General features: G+C 27.0%; 1 protein-coding gene across 1 annotated transcript in view; it reads left to right on the plus strand.

Annotated features, from left to right (window-relative positions):
* Positions 1 to 18,942, plus strand: part of LOC129975731 (retinaldehyde-binding protein 1-like) — a 43,094-nt gene that overhangs the window by 532 nt on the left and 23,620 nt on the right. The window lies entirely within an intron of this gene.

An 18,942-nucleotide genomic window follows, 5' to 3' on the forward strand; every position in this document is an offset into this window, starting at 1 on the left:
CTTTGTTTCTCTTTCCTCGATAAATTTAGAACTTTAAACAGCATAGCGTTTTTGCAACGCTTCAATTACCATTTTAACGCTTGCGCTTCAATAACTCCTTATTTATCGTTTTCCCGTTTTCTACACGCAAAGCTGTAGTAAACAGTCAGCAGATTATTGTTCTCAGCTGTTTGAACATAAATTGTTTTCATATCCTTGTTCATTTTTCACAAAATTGTTTTCGTGCGTATTCATTACTAGCACCTTGTTATTATCTTCTGTGGTAAAAACCATTAGAAAGAAAATCTTTTTGAGTAAAAAGCGTGCATTTAAATAACAGATTAGAATAATTATATAGAATGAAGCATATTTTTTCAAGACAAAGAATCCGCAAAGATTTTAGCCGTCTAAGCATATAATATTCTTCATAATTACAGAATTAATATTCTTCTATTTTAAATTGCAATACTTTTAGATCACATTTCATTTTTATATTATGTTTTTGACTCTTATCTCTCTAGATATGTACATTTCGGTTTAAATTTGGTGATCAGGACTTTATTGGCCGCCAATTATTCAAGATCCAAAGCTCCTCAACCAGACATTTAATGTAGATATCCAAAGCGAACATAGGAATTTGAATGCTTAGAATTGTTATCGTAATAAAATAAAATAATATTGCTCCCGTTACTTTAATTTCTGTTTAAAATTAAAATTGTCTTTCAAAGTATTTTAAATGAATAGAAAAATCCATTTTATTATTTATAAACTCTAAGTTTTCTACTCCTAACGCCAACATTACTCCACATATAAAATCGTTTCAGTGTCCTTCTAACTTCTAAATATTAAGTTTTGTTGTTGTTATTCACGCCATCTTATATACATCAGGAAAAAAGTGTTAAATTTGCTCTCAACTATAAATAGAACATGATCCCGGTAAGATAGATGACTTCACCAATGACTTCGCGTTGGGAAGTACGTGTTGTTTGTCCATTGTTCGTTACATTGGAGAACTTGTCATAGTCTGTAACGAAACAGAGGATATTTTTTTTTCATTGAAATCTGTAGAAATTTTAATACCATTGAACACTGAATTCTTGGTAAATTTTAGGGCTAATAATCTCCGATTACATTAACGTTGCCGCACTGATAATTCTCATTTGTTTTCAATTTCATTTTTCAGTTTAATATTTCTTATCAAATTATAAGGCCTCAAATGGGATGATTATACTTATTGATCGGCATTTTTAATTGATTTTCCCTTTTTATGTCGCAAAAAAATGATTATTTCAGATTGCCACTCTATTTGTTTTTTTTTTTTTTTTTTTTTTTTTTTGCATAACAGAATTTTTTCACAAAGTAAGTAAATGTAAAAGCCCAGCGATTTTTGAAATGTCACCATAATTCAAGGATTAAAAAAAAACATTCTTGGCTGAGAAATTTTGGAGACAATTTTAAAGTCAAATTTATCAGAAAAATGTTTAGATAGCGTATTCTATTTCTGCCAATTTATACTTTCTTTTTTAAGAAACTAAAATACGGTTAATCAATCCACAAGAAATAAATTATTCTTGTTTTACACAGAATTGAAAAAAATGGCATGAAAATATCATAATTAGAAATGTTTATATTTAAGAAATAATACACAGTCACTTCTACAAATTTTTAAATTGCTTGAATTCTACGGCAACTACTGCGCAGATTTTTCAAAAAAAAGTTATCATCTTATCTAACATCTGTAATGTATTAGAATAAGCCAAAGAATTTTAAACTCTTTTTTCTAACATGCAGACGATTTTTCCAAAGACAGATTGATCCTGTGATTAAATATGTAAGTGATTATTTCCCCTTATACAAGCGTTTAGGGTTTCACTGATAAATTTGGAAGGGTTTTTTTTTCGACCTTCTTATCAGCAATCAAAACAGACTACCATGTCATCTTAACAAACATTAACAACAATTATATTTAAATGTTCCGAAACATTTTGCAGTCGACAAAATATGGCATAAATGCATTTTCTATTACCAAGCATTCAGAAGCATAAATTACTATAAATGACCATAGCTAGAAAATTCTACTTCTTCAGAGGCAACAATTAAAAAAATTAAGTACTAACTATTGCTTTAATTAATATAGCTAGTATAATTTTTACATCTCTAAAATTTATAAGAAAAAATGGAATATGTAAAAAAAAAACTATGCGCTAAAATTTTTAAAAAGAATTATTTTACTTCAAAATATTGTGTGAAAGTATCTCTGAATGTGAATCACATTATATAGTTTATGGCTGGAATTAAAGTTCTTCGCAATGCCACACAATAATTAAAAACGTATTGAAAAACTAGGCGATAAAAACAAAAAATATCTCTCTGGTTTAAATATAAATGCATATGTTATTTATAAATAGAGTAAACTGAATCTTAATTTATTTTTATCTTAATTATTCATTTTTGGCTAACTAAAAGTAATAATTTCTGAAAGCTTATATAATTTCGTTAAATTTCCTCTTAAATTTAATTTAATATTACCTATTCGTCATACTATTAGACTTTAAAATTCCATAATCTTATTATATCAGATTATATGTTGTATGTGACACTGAGAAAAGTAAAACAAAATCTTGTTCAGTATTTATAAGGCTTTATAAATGCAAAGTTTCAGAGACGAATATTTTAATTGTTTCAAGAATCAACTTATTTTCAAATAGCAAATATTTTTTAAAAAATGACAATATTTATGCAAAAAATTGGTCAATATCTTATTTTACGAAAAAAATTATCTGTAAATTTATAAAATTATTTTAAAATGTTTTATCACATTTGTTTTAATCAGTTGCTTAATATTCTTTTTCCTATCAAGATATAAATGAAAACCCATAGGCAAAAAAAATCGATCAATAATATAATATAAACAAAATTTATAATATAAACAATTTTTCGTGGGCAAAATATTTTCCTTTTTTCAATTTAATTTCTAAAATCTTTTTTTCAAAGATAATTTAGCATCTTGTTAATAAAAAAGCCATTGCCCAAATCCACCGAATTTAAAGATTTTTTTCGACTTTTATTTTATAGCAATGAGAACTATAAAGAATATAAATCCATACGCCCTACTTTTATCAAACTAATTTATATTCAAATTATCTTTTTAATAGCTTGTTAGAATAATTTGAAAAAAATTGAAGCCTACTTTATTGAAACGCAAGCAAACCTGATAATATTTAATTATTTCTAACTTACAGAACCAATTTTTATAGTTTGAAAATAATTTAGGCAATAGCTTATAAATATTATTTAAAATGGGTTTAAAAATTTCACCGTATTCTTTAACATAGACTGTAGGACAGAATTTTGAAATTAGTTTATGTGATTGATTAAATTCTATTTTTCTTTGACTTTATTCATTGGTGGGTGAGAGATTTGAAATAATATTTTCATGAAAAAATTTTGCAAAATTTCTTTGTACTTCATCTCCTAATTTCTTTCTTAAAACACTAAGTAAAAGGATGCCTATTGATGAAAGAGCTTGAAAAAAATATCTAGTGCTTTTTGTCTTATTGTCAGTTTTATATTTTCGATCATTAAATTCACATGAGAAAAGAAAGTATTGTCTAATCTTCAAATTTTTTTCAGTTATATTTAAAATATAATATAGTAATAAATATCTGTCCACAAAAAAAAAAGATACAAATGCATCTACAAACTAAAATAACACTTGGAGTGTGTTTTGTACTTTTTAATTTACCCTTTGCCTTTTCTTTTATTTGCACAGATGTTACCAATATTAAAATCCTCTAAATATTTCAAAGAAAAGATTAGAGAATATTTAACTTATTTATCTATATATTTATTTTTATATTGAAATTTTTTTGCATTTTTAATATTTTGTAATAATAACCGTTTAACAGATATTTTTTTTTTCCTTTTTAATATATTTCCTGCGTAATAATTGTAAAGGAAAATAGACGTCATATTGGATTAATTCAAATGATCCATCATGAAAGTTCTGAAAATATCTAAAGATCCTTGGAAAAATTCGATTTAAATACATTTGAGATAAAGACGACATTTTACTAACAATTACTTAATGTTTCCTCATAAAAAATAGCAAGATTGCTAGGAAAAGAATACTTAAATAGATAAAATCATACGATTGTTATATTTTTGTCATTTCATTCTATTGCGCATTTTCGTATCCATAATTTGCAGAAATAACATGTCGCTAATTTCTAATCTCTTAATGCGATAATGTAATACCTCTTAAATTTTAAATTTCATTCCATGCTATCAGTTTCCAGTGAAATTTTTTCGTATGAATTAAATAAATTTTGCGAATGACGCTGATTCAGTTTGCTAGGAATCTGTTATTAGAATATTAAGTTATCAATATTGCGAATGAATGACGTCAATTCAGTGATTATTATAACACCGATTCAGTATAGTCTATATAACCATGTTGAAGTGCATTATGTGATGCAAGTTCTATTGAAAACTTCCTAAGGCTATAAAATTGTCACAAGAAGTAATTTTATCCTTAAATATAAAATACAGGAAAAGAGAAATGATTGCAGATATGCCAGCAAGCATTTGAATAAAACTTCAAAGATCAAAGCTTAGTTTCTCTGTAATACGCCTTATATATATTTTCTTTTTTTATATTAGAGCGTTAATTGCTATATAATCCAGTCGAATCATCATCAAAAGTATCAAAATATGAATAAAAATGCATAATAAACTTGTTATTCCTTTGTTGGGTTATCGCGCCAAAGCGTGCTACTAGAATTTATCAGGCATCAAGACATCAGACTGAATAGCGAAGGGGGGAAACGGAAGATTGAAACATCGGTTTTGCGATAAAACGGTAATAAAAAAACAATGAGAATGAGATAAATAGCTTAAATAACAAATGTTATAGATATTAAAAAATCAATAAAATCAGCTGTCGATCTTTAAAATTTTTTGATTAGATCAATATATCAAAAAAGAAGAATATAAATTTAAAAAACATTTTAAATTCTTTTTAAGGAGCGCAAAACTGTAGCAATCACACTTAAGTACGTACTTTATAGAAGGAAATTTCTGGTCAAAATTTCAATTTGATATTTATTTTTTTAAACATTCAACTTTTTCACAACAGATTACTCAAAAACTATTTATAATTACTTCTTTACCTATCCGAATTCGCGAAACGGGAAAAAAATCATATCCTAGAATGTTATACTATAATTTTAATATGGTTGCCTATGATTTCTATATGATAGTTTTTCAGTAAAAAATGATATTACTTTAATATTTAGAACTTTTTATCACTTTTATTTCACCTGAATGAATTTCCCTCATTAACTCAAAATTTCTTGATTAAAGTCTGTTTCATAATTCTTTTATATTTGAGTTAAATCCCAAAATATAAATAATATGACATCAATTGAGATTTTCGAAGTTACTTATATGCCACATTTAGTTTCACGTTTAATTTACGTAATTTTCTTAATATTCTTTCCACGCCACTTTTCTAAATCATTTTTTGAAAAAACAATATGGGGATTTTCATTATCATTAGTTTTAAAAGCATCATTTTTTATTATATTTTAAAAAATTAATTTCCGCAAAAACAAATGCAAATTAAGTGGTTTGAAAATTCCTTGACTTTTATATAATCTCTTTATCATGGCAGTTGTTTTACAAGTAGATAGTATACGGATTATTTGGTAAGTACACGAATATGAGGATGGCAATTGTGGAATGCAGATATATTTGAACAAATATGTGAAGACGAAAATACAATAATAAGGAAAAAGATGTCATTGCGAGCATTCTTGAACTGCATTTGATATAAGTCTGCAGCATTTTGAAATTTCTCTTTCAAGGAAAAAATTTGTGTGATTAGCATCCACTTTATTTCTGAGATACCATTTTAAATAGTCTTAGACTATTGTGCAAATGGGTTTTATTTCCTTAAAATTAGGAATTTAAATAAATTTCCTTGTAATTGCTTTCTTACTTTTTCTTCTCATTGTGCAAAATATATTAATTATCATAGAAAAACCAATCTCTAAATTTTCGAACTCTGTAAATTAAATAAAAAATTCTTTCTGAACTTGTTTACTTTTATCTAAGAACACGAAAACTCAAAAATGCAAAGATATTGACAAATGAAATTTGAACTACAAATCAAAATCATAAATCTGTATACAATTTCAGTTGAAATCTTTTAATGAAAACTGTTAGCCTGTCTTTCCGTCTGTATGTGAGCCTGATAATTTTAGAATAATAGATCTAAATGGGAAAAACTTTTATTTAATTTTATCATAAATATCATAGACAGATATCAATCAGATGTTCAAAAATTTGATTATCTATTTTCTATAAATTTTTGAATATGTAAAAGCAGTCATTCGAAATCACAGTGGATTAAATAATCGAATTTTGCTTTTATAAATGCACTAAATTGTGTATCCAATCGCTAAACTCTAAAATAACACATTTTAATTCTTTAAATTATTCTATTATGATAAATATAAGACTTGGAAATATATATTAAAAATGTGAGAATAAACCCTCTGGCATTGATATAGACTAAATAAATCTAAGAACATTTAATTTTGCTAAAATAGATATTTAAGAATCATATAATTAATTCCAAAGAAATTTCTAAATAAAATTCAGTTTAAAATCCTTGTTAGAAAAAATAAATATTTCTTCATTCATTAATATGTAACTTGCATATAAAATTAATTTAGAAACTATATTATAAACAAAATAAGTTATTTTCATTCAACATCAAATATTTATAAAATGATAGACAGGCATACTAATTATTAATTGCGTAAGACCTAGAGCTATCAGTTTTACCACTTATTCCATTCAAGGTTATTTATTTCATAACATAAATGCATTAGCAATGCAATGACATATAATTAAATTAATATTATGTATAAAACCTCTTATTAATTTATTCCATTCACTATAGAAAGATTGTTCGCAATAAAGTAAATTAGATTATTGTTGAAATATTTAATGCAAACTGTAAACACTTTTACCAAAATTCAAAATAATTCTTTTTTACTTCTCTTTTTTTTTTTAATATCTTACAAGAATAAACGATGCTGCAAAATTAATAAATACTGTGGAATTTTGAATACATAATATAATAGTGGACTCGAAGATCAAAGCAAATTCAAGAGTTTAAAATGAAGATTCAGATAAATTATCATTCGTTATAAACATCATATAAATAATATTTAATTAACTTACCTAAAAGTTCATGTTCAATTTTAATCAGCTTTCTTTACAAATAATATAAATCCACGTTCGAAAATTGCATTTTCTTTGCAAATAGAATTCTGAATTTATTTGAAACAAACATAAGAATAAAAAAAATATAAGAACAAACGATTTTCTCAAAACGATGGAAAAAAATGTTGCCAAATATAAAAAATAAAAATAAATAAATACTGAGCTGCTCTTGTTATATTTTCTCTTGAAGCCGATATTTTTTTTTCAGGCGATATTTTTTACATTTTATTTATTTATTTTCAAGTATGCTTTTCGTTTTTACAAATAATAACATTAGTAATGTTACAATAAATGAAAGATAAATTTGTTTTCTATTTGATTTTAAAATATTGTTATTGATAAAGTTGTTTTTCATGTTATGTTAAATCTATTAATGTTATAATCATTATTTTATACTTCTAATATAGTATAATATATCGAAAATTTTAATCTTTGTGGAATTTTAATGTAATTGTTTTATCGATTCTGATGATAAAAAAAAAACTAGATAGAAACGTGCTTTAATTTTTAGATTTAAGTAAATATTGTGGTAGTACTATATAATTAAGAAAATTAATATGATAATTATGGGTAATTAGAATAAAAAATTGTGTAAAAAGCCTTCGAAAATTATCACGAATGCGTTTTAACGTAATGAAATCTCTCGCTATACGTATTGGTTAAATTGCATAGCCTTCAAACATAAACTACAGTACTTGAAACTTTGCTATAGCTTCGGGGAGATTTCACTATGTTGACCCTGTAACAAAAGACGACTTTTGTTTTGTTTTGTTTTTAATTTCATGTTCTTATGTCGTTAAACACAAGGTTATTTATACCAAATGACGTTGCTTAAAAAGAGAAGAAAAAGAAGAGTGTGTTGGAAGAAAAAAAATGAAAAAAAAAAAAAATCATCAGAGGGGCAAAAAGAAAGAGCCAAAGAACATTCGAGTTGTTCAGAGAACGATTTGGAAAATATGAGTGTCAAAGACCGCTATAAGAAATGTTTGAAAGACGAAAGTTATTTAGAAGTCATGCCACATTTTCTTACGTGAAAAGAATGCATGATGGCTTTCTTGTATTGGTGCATTATATAAATATTTCATGACAACGAAATTTCAATATCGTCCTTTAAATCATTAAAAGGAATTCAAAAAAGTATTTAGAATAATATGGAAAATGTCAAACATTTATTTATACTTTGTTATTTATCCTTTTCTTCCTAATTAATTCATTCGTTTCTTGAATGAACTGAGTGTATTGGGAAGTAACGTTTTTTCGATTTTTCTCAAAACTGGAGGGTGGTGAAGACTCCTGAAACATCTTGATGACACGTGTCGAGGTCAAGAGCTTTCAAATAGAAGTGAAATTGATTGAATTGAGCAAGTAATTGTTGCTGGAGGACTGGATCTTTGGGGGGGGAGAGGGCTACTGCTTATAATAAATATGTTGATTTCATTTTAGTTTATTTCTAGAGAAATTCCATAGAAATTTAAATTTAATGTTGTCGATGTTCGTTCAAAAAAAATTTCTAATAATTTTTAGAAATAAACTATAACGTTCAGAATACTTATAAAATGGCGTTAGAACGGAAAGTTTTTCTAGCACTATATTATGATAAAATAAATGCATAAAACCAAAACATCAATGATTTGAGAATACAAATTATTTAATAGTTTTTATTTATTTTGAGAACTTTAAGTTTAATTTCAAGTTTTAACTTTTATATATTAATTACAGATGCAGTGGAAATTCTATACAACGAATGATTCCCGCAAAAGAATCGATATATAGAAATTTCGATATACAAAAATATTTAATATAAATTTTTCATTTTCCTACTAAAATGATATATTATTAATTTTTGAATAAAGTTATCAACTAATTTGTTTGAAATAAAACTATCAAGGAAATTTTTTTAATGTACAATTGCATACGAAAGTTGAGAATTCATAAGAATGTATAAAAGTAAGAAAATAAGAATTTTACAGAAAGTATAATCCCATAAAAAAAAATGAAACATAACTTTTTATTTATTTTAGAAAAAATAGTCAATTTTTTTAGAACACGGTATATAATTTATAAAATTTTTTTAGAACAACTTTGATCTCTGGAGCACGTACGGTACTTATCGGTTTGGAAAAAGGAAAAGGAAAAATATTATTCAGCAATCAATTGCATAGAATAGACAAATTACAAAGTATAAAATTACACATAAAATAGACAATGATAAAAAGGAAGAATATATAATGTCTTAAGTACAAGAATGCTGTAAGAATGGGCTATGTGCAATGGGAATAAAAATTTAAAACAATGTGCAATTTCCTTTACGAAGGAGAAAGTGGCAAAAAATTGCTTTATAATGTCGAATTCGAAGGTTAGGAAATAATTATATTAAAATGATGTATTAAAGAAGAATTAAGGATGTATTATGAATACATTGTTGAGAACATTAAAGCTAATGCTCAAAAAAAGTTAATATGATTGTGTTCATCGAACAAATTTATTCATTATCCATTATAAATTTAATAGTGTTTTTTATTCTTTTTCTTGAAGACGAATTGCTAAAATCTTTTTCATGTCAGGGATTTTCTTTTGAGGTTGAAGATTTTCTTATACATCAGGAAAAAGTAAAAAGGACAATATGTCGCATAATGGACTATAAAGATATATAAGCCATTGACTTATATATCTTTTAGAACATAATGTTTTATTTAAGTTTTATGCAAATTCGAATACTTTTATTGAGAAAGGTGAAAATGTCTTTGGAGCCATTTTTCAAGCCCTCTTGGACGATTTGCAAATATTTCTATTGCTTCTTTTCAATTTTTTTCAACTAATCTTCAATGCCGCCATTGTTTTGGTCAAAACTGTTGCCGGGTATGTCTTGATCGGGGTAATAATCAATTTCAATTTAATTCTTGCCCACATATAAAAATTGCTCACATACAGTAAGTATTAGGTAGATTCCTATAGGTAGACTGCCTATTGAAATGATTCTCATGACAAGACTTCCGGAAAATTTCTTCAATTCGTCACCGATTATAGTCCCTGATACCCGAAACCACCCTTCGTTTAAAAGATTGTGTGTGTGTGTGTGTGTGTGTGTGTGTGTGTGTGTGTGTGTGTGTGTGTGTGTGTGTGTGTGTGTGTGTGCGTGTGCGCGTGTGCGTGCGTGTGTGTGTGTGCGTGCGTGCGTGCGTGTGCGTGTGTGTGTGTGTGTGTGTGTGTGTGTGTGTGTGTGTGTGTGCGTGTGCGCGTGTGCGTGCGTGTGTGTGTGTGCGTGCGTGCGTGCGTGTGCGTGTGTGTGTGTGTGTGTGTGTGTGTGTGTGTGTGTGACGTTTTGCCCATGTTATCTTGTGAATAGGATGACTAGAATAATTTTATTTGGATTTTAACTGATTTGGAATATGTTGTGAGAGATATAAAAATCTCGTACGAGTTCGTAAATGGCCCATCTAGCTCAAAGGGAGTGAAAATGGTGGGAAGGTTGAAATTTTCATTTCGTTATAACTTCCTTAATATTGAAGATAGAAAATTAAATCCATTTGGCAAAATTTGAATTTCATTAAGACGAATAACTTTTGTATTTAAGATTTTTCTATAACTGCAATATCTTAGAAGTTAGGGGCTGAGAAGTGAATTTTCAAAAGCTAGTTTTCATTGTCTCTGACTTCAACAATTTATGTCGCCAGATAGTAAATAAGATGTAAAGGAATCTACCTTTGCTTTCTAGCTTGCCGAGATGAATTGTTTTTTATTTATTATAAGAATCGAAATATATCCCTTATTATTTATATTCCTTTATTATTACAATTATATTCCCTTATCCTTTATATCCCTTATTAAAATTATATTCCCTTATTTGCTTTATTATTATTTTTTCCCTTATTATTTGTACCATTTTTTCCAATATATCGAAACTGATATCTAAAAAAATCCAAGATTCTTGACAAAAATTTGATGAACAGAAAATTTTGAATTGGGGACGTTTAATATATAACGTTTCAATTTTAATTTTAAGCAGAGAGATTATTAAATTTCCAAAATTCATTATTTAACTGTGCTAATTTATTAAAGTTCTAAAAGCTTCATTTTCAATAAATACAATTTTAAGGCAAATTGTCACGTACACATTCACAATAAAAAGGCTAATTAGACCTTTCCTACATAGCATAAAGATTTTACCTTCAATTTCAGATTGACTTTATTGAGAAAAATGAAATCATGAGTTCTATTTCCTTTAAATGTTATCTTGAATCATTAATCATGAATTGTAGTAGATGCTATTATTTTTGAGCTTAAATGTAAACATCAAAGATTTAATCAAATTATCACATCATGGGTCTTTGAGTAACCCTAACAAATATAGATAATTTATCAAATTACTCATGGAGTTATTATTGTTTTCTTCTTTTCCTTGATCTCAAAATTTATATCTTATTAATGGACTCAAAAGCATAATTTTAAAATTATAATAAGATGTTTAGAACATAAAAACAATCAACAATTCGAATGATTTTACTTACATATTTCGCCTTGAAATGATTCTTTCCTGTTTAATGCTATGTAAACTGAATTTAAAAAATGGAATTTATCTTTATGCTTATTTAAAGAAAAAGAGCTATTAAATCTTTCCCATATGTTTTCATAAATTTACTATTATTTTTACCATAACTATATACGTCACCAGATTTTTAATATTTTTTTTCAGAATTAATTCATAAAATAGTTCGGGAAATTTCATCTTTGTCCTTGAACAGTATCCTAGTGCATCTCATTTCATAAACAAGGAAAAATCTTTTGAAAAAAAAAACTAAAGAAAGAAGTGAAATGCCGAATAAAACGCCTGCATTCTTTGGTCATCTACCCTCTAATTTCCTGTTGAGGAAATAAAAATGCCCTAATGAACCTCTGTTTTGAAAATGGCGGGAATGGATTAACGATGTGTAATGTAGAAAAAAAAATCAAGAAGCTTTCCCTGTCTTCTTTTCTTTCTCCTGGAAAGTGAAAACAGGTTAATTCAAGGCAGACAAGAGAAAGTTAATTTAATGATGGTACTGACACAGATTTTTGGTCAAGGACAAGAAATACTAAAAAAAAAATGTATGGCCAAGTGTTGATTGATTTTTTTCTCTCCATCGAATACTATAATGTAGTAATATTTTTCCCGATATACAAAAATGAAGTATATTATCTTAAAGAAAGAAATTGTGACGATTGCCAGTTTATTTTAATAATGGTATTTCAAAATCGTTTGGCATTTGCATTTGCTTCCTTCGCGAAAATTTAAAGTCGAACAATTAAAATAAAAAAAGTATTTGTTTTTAGATCATCTATTTAATTCTGAATAAAACCTAAGAATTTTTAACCTATTCATTATTTTTATAGAAAAAAAATTAAAACTAGACACGCAAAAAAAAACTGGCAACGGAAACATTTAGAAATTGAAATTTTAATAAATAAATTCATTGATAAAAATATAGTCTGCTGTTTTATTTTTCTCTTCTATGGTGTAATAACTCTACTAAATAAATAATAAAATAAATCAATACTTATATATAAAGCTCAATGTGTGTGTGTGTATGTGTGCGTGTGTGTTGGCGCTCTACAGAAAAGACTATTTGACCTACAGCTACCAAATTTGGTACATGTATACCTTGGTGGTCGGGAATGTGCACCTGGGGTCCCTTTTTTTGAAATTTTAATTAGAATTTTAATTCTTAATTAAAAACTAACTTTCCCGCCAAAAAAATCTTCCATTTTCCCCTCCGCCAATTTTTCCGCCAAAAAAAATCTTCCATTTTCCCCACCGCCAAATGAGTAAGGCTTCAGGTTTTTTTTTCCAACAGCAATGAGGCTAGGGCTAACATTTTTCGGCTGATTATTTCAAACGATTCTGTTTATTTTCTTAATGTTTTATGCATTTAAAATTAAAAATTGTTAATGAATCGATCTTTCAGATTCATTCTGAAGTACTTTTGAATTACAATAAAACAGATTAAAGGAAATTAAAAATTTCTAATCTACATAGCGTTACCCTAAGTGGCGTAGAAAAATTCACGCATTTCCGTTACCGTAACTGGCGTTGAAAATTCATGCATGCGCATTGTATTCTGACTGTTTACATTTCAACGGAAGCGGACTCGATTTAAATTATTTTTAGGTTAGTTGTATGCTTTGTAATTAAATTGTACTTATGTTATTTTAAGTTCATCGTTTTTAAGTAATTTTTTAACCTGTTTTCGACCGATTATTTTAAATGATTCTGTTTATTTTCTTAGTGTTTGATTCATTTAAAATTAAACATTGTTAATTAATATACCTGCTCAAGATGAATCTGAAAAAATTTTGTTGACAAATTCTTGAGACATTACATAAATTGAGAAAGATATTCTTTAGTGTCCATAAGGTTTAAACGCTCAGTGACTCTGTTTTCAGTAATCATATTACAAAAAAAAAATGCTTTGTTTCCTTAAAAAATATTATTATATTAATTGCAGATTAATCATTTCCACTTTAATTTAAAGCATAAATTCTACGGGAGCTAACAGAAAATTGGAGAGATACAGATTACGTTATGACTGAAGGCCTTTATAATATTCTGAGTGAATTGAAATTTGAAGTTTTAAAATATTTTAATGAAGAAGCTATTAAAGTAGGAATTACATAAAATAGTTAATTATTAAAATTTTGACGAGCATTAAGATTAGTGAACCGGCTAGTCGCCAAAGGCGGCTAGTATAATAATAAATTGATAATAATAAAATAATAATAATAATAATAAAGTAATAATAATAATAATAAATCTTCGCTCCTCACTTTTGTCGCTGTATATGTCGTTATATATAACAAATTTTTGGTCTTAGAACCACCTAATTTGGCATTTGATGATGAAATGTCTATCTCGGAGTGATTTTTTTAATTTTAAATAAAATTGTAATTAATCAGTAATTTTGGAATATTAATATTTTTTCGCTATGAAATCTTATTGCTTTATATTCTATTCTACGAATCTGTTTCGGTTTTTTTTTTATTCAGTGGTTGAAACTATCATTAATTGTACTGTAACCAGGCACTACTTGTAAAAAAATTGCAAGAATTAAAAAAACACAAGTATTGCATTGCAAATTATCTGAAGAACATAAGTTTCGTTGTTGTATTTATGAGTTTTTTTTAACACACATTCATGCATCCTTGTATTACTTTTTGGTTTATCTCAATAACAAATATTTTGTCAAATCAGTGGGTGATGGAGAAATTAGATTCGATAGTTTATAAACAACTTCATCACCACGCACCTGTCACAGAAAAACATCTGTCATTAATCAATTTTAAAGACAAACAAAAAAAATCGTTTACTAAATGCATCAATGCTTTACATTTCCTTCCTTTTCTCAAGGTCCATTCGACTTTGCCAGATTAAAAAATTTCTGTCGTGTTCTGCATTTTACACAAATTTTTAACGCGCGATCAGCATATTAAATATAAGTTACCGGTTTTTAAATTTTCTTCTATAAATTCTTGTTGAATATAATTGATGAACAAAAGATTTTTTCCATCGTTTTATTTAAAATCATACATTTATAGTTTTCAAAATAGTAAATGGTAAGTCTTCGTTTCCATGGAAGCAAATTAATGAAATTATTACTAGTTTGCTTTTTTAAAACATGTCATTTCTCTACATTTGTTCAGATTACTTCGCCACTTCCGATTATTTTTATATTGACATAATTATCAATTCATCAGTAACAAGAGGAACAGGAAATCTGTTCAATACATGTATCTTTTCGCGCTGATAGTATAAAATATTTGCTAATTTATTCCCAAAATATCTTTTACTAATTTTTGAAGGGTTTTTTTTTTTAATATACAACTCAACCCAGTTGACCTACAAATTTATTTAACATCCTACACATTTAATTTCGAATATTTATTTTAATTCCACTCTTTCCGAGATTACTAGATGTCCGGATTAAACAGAACAGAAACAGAATTTTAACCTGGAATTTCAGAACAGAAACAGAATTTTAACCTGGAATTTCAGAACAGAAACAGAATTTTAACCTGGAATTGCAGAACAGAAACAGAATTTTAACCTGGAATTTCAGAACAGAAACAGAATTTTAACCTCGAATTTCAAGTTAAGATTCTGGATTTATCTGCGTTTTATCCATTGTTTGATAGTCAAAATTAAAACTTACGAAATAGATATAACTCTCAAAAAATAAGATAAATTATTGATTCATTGAAAAACTTTGATGGGACATACAAAATGATAGGACCTTCCAGATTACCAGAGTAAATCTTAATTTTCTATTTTTTATTCGATTAATAAAATTCCCACATTTGAATTAAATGTACTTTATTTTTTATTTCTAAATAAATCGATCATTTTTTTTAAAAAAATAAAATAAAATCTTAGAAAAAACTAGCTTCAGAAGAGTTCTCTTTCTTAATTTTTCTCAACAAAGAATGCGGTCCCTTTAATATAACCAACTTTAAAAAATAGTAGAAGCAATATTAAAACATATTATTTATGCAATTTTATTTCTACCAGATCTCAAACAATAAATAATTATTTTTTAGTCTTTTTATTTTATTTCATTTGTTTATCTTTTTTTTGTTGTTGTTGTTGTTGTTTATTTGTTCATTCTTCGAATACTGCAACAACCATGCAATCCAGCTTAGTACAGATTTTATACAAATACAACTTAAAAGAAATGCATGCCATAGCATTTTTTATAGAACATGACATCTCTCTTACACTGCAGAACCCTTTTTGACCCCAGCGTCGCTAAAAGAAGAAGAAGAAGAAAAAAAAAGGGTTAACGTAGCGAGACCTATTTTTGGCATTATATACCGCAGAATAATCATACCTCCTTCCGCGATGTTACATAATAAGAAATCTGAAGTTGGTTTCGTTTTTACCATTCACTAGTAATGCATTAGGGTTTGGTTGTTTGGTGCTTTTTGACAAAAGAGCCAACCTTCGCTAAACTGCATATTAATCACGTTAAAATTGCGTTAGGGAATTAGTGCTTTACATTAATACCAGAAGAGTGCTTATTTTAGCGTAGTTTTCGTAATGGTTCTCTCTGAAGTTATGTCAGGTATGTTTGCATTCTCTAAAAATTATAAATACATGAAAAATGAATATTCTATTAGTTTTGTATTTCTTAAACTATTACAAGTTTTCATTAGTCAAATATTATTTCTGAAGTTCTCTCAATTTTAGTTTTTTTTTCATTCAGTTGATTGTGATTTTGAGATTATATTATTTAATTAATAATTCTATTATAAAAATTTAGTACTTCATGAAATTAAAGAAACCTAATTAAAAAACGAAAATTTTCCATATTTTCTTTTCAATTATCATATTTTAATTTTTTTTCCTTGAAATTTTGAAATTGCTCATAAAATTATGATATATTTTATGAAATCTCTATATTTATTTCTGATATAATGAAATAAGCATCTCCTAATTTTGTTTTTCGATTAAACTGGGAAATTCAGAACTTCTGAAAACTTAATGCTTCTCTGTATCTTGTTGCATATGTATAGAAATTAATATGTTATTAGTTAAAAAATAATTTAAAAAAATTTTGATATAAATAAAAGAAGTCAGTTTTTTTTCTACAAACCTACATATTTTCTTTATTGAACTATAAAAATATTCACTATTAATTTTTATTATTATGGTTTGGCTTATTTTTTGAAGCGTTTTGCCATTATTTTAAAAACCCAAATTATCCAGGATAACATCCTTTTGAAAGGCTTTATTTTTTTTCATTTATTTTTCGTAATCAGCAGTGTGAATGTTCAAAATTAACAATGAGGAATTTTCTTAATTTTTTTATTCTAATATTATTATACAACCAAATGTATTTTTCTCTCCTCGGCTTTCATTTACATATTTACAACATTCGCATTTAATGGTTCTTAATAGAATAAAGTAACCGAATATCGGATCTCACTTGGTGACTAATTAAATCTCAATTTGATACCAATTAATAATTTTGTTGGCAACACCATCCAATTTCATTTATCAAAAACGCTGCGTTCTTGATTTTTTTTCACATTTATATGAAAATGCAAACCAAAATTGAATAAAACATAAATGGATTTGGTCAAAAAAATTTGTCGGATCTATCTTACACCAAACTTCATTTATTTAATTCATTGTATGTTTTGAATTTCTCATTTATATGTAGGGCCCGACTTAGCCTAATTGGGGCCCGTGGCAAAAACTTCTTTCTCCCCAGCCCCCCTCTGCTTCACTACTTTAGTAATGAAGAACCAAACTTTATGGAGGTATTTAAATGTTTCACCTCAAAACGTTCGATTCGATGTGGGGGCCCCCTCTGATGTGGGGGCCGGGCCAACTGCCCCGTATGCCCCCGTATGCCTGTGTTTACATGCACATTAACAAACTGAAAGATTTCCCTTTGACGAATTTCGTCCAAAATTTGAGATAAACATGCAATATTTGTGTAAAACCCACGTGCCAAATTTCATCAATCTAGAAGATTGCGTTTTTTTAATTATCGCGTTCAGTGACTGTCAGTTGGAATTCCAAAAATAGTTTTACCTTATTGAGTAAGGTGAAATGCATGGAGAAATAAAACATAAAATTCATTGTCGATTGCGTTAGTACCTTCTATATTTTGCATACGGAAAGTAAAAATATTCTCTCGTTCTTTTTTGAAATAAATAATTTTACGAAAGGATATGATGATTCTTAACTAAAATTTCCATTATTTCTCATAAATCACTGATAAAATTTTTTAAAAAGCTTCAAGAAAAATGTGGTTTGTAATTGTTATACCTTTTAGTTGGTTGTTATACCTTTTAGTTGGAATATGTGTTACACGTTAATATATCAATTTCTAAGTTCTCATAGGATTCATACAAACCTGATGTTTTCAAAAAATATCATGGATATGTATTCTTCTATTGCATTATTGTATTATGTAGTCTTTAACATAATTTCTAACTTAATGCTAGAATTTAACGCATCTCTTTAGATAAACTTTTGATATTAGGTGATGCAACTAATATATATATATTCTTTTTCTTCAACATTCAATCACCTCTGTTTTGAATTTTTTTTCCATTTCTGTCTCTAACGGTACGATAAAATTTTATTTACATTTTTTTTTACAATTAATTGGGTTTTTTTTTTAATTTTTAATCTATGCTATGACAGAAAAAGTATTGCAATTGTTGAAAGAACTCGAACTAGAGATTTCAAAAAGAAAAAAAATCCACGTCTAAAAGAAAGAAAAAAACGGTTTTGGAATATCTATCTGTGAACGTTAAAACTCAAAAGCGCTTTGAGCTAGACAGGTGAAGTTGGGTTTATAGCCTTTACAACATATTTGTAAATTTCTATCAAATTATGAACAAAACCCTTTCATAAACAAATAGCTTTGTCCGAGGGATTTGTTGAGTGCTATAACTACAAAATATAAAAAGTCAGATAAATAAAATTTAGTAAAGTTTAAGCATCTAACTTATAGATCTGTGTCAAATTTTGAACTAAATTTATCAAAGTATTCAGAGTCTTTAGCATATAAATGGGATAACTAATATATATTTAAGGTGAATGGAATTTGGTAAGTGATTTTGTTATCAAAATTCTAATTCTGCACCAAATTTGGTTTTTATCAACCGAAAAAAAGGCTT

Source organism: Argiope bruennichi, chromosome 7 (genome assembly GCF_947563725.1).
Source record: "Argiope bruennichi chromosome 7, qqArgBrue1.1, whole genome shotgun sequence".
Classification (NCBI taxonomy): domain Eukaryota; kingdom Metazoa; phylum Arthropoda; class Arachnida; order Araneae; family Araneidae; genus Argiope; species Argiope bruennichi.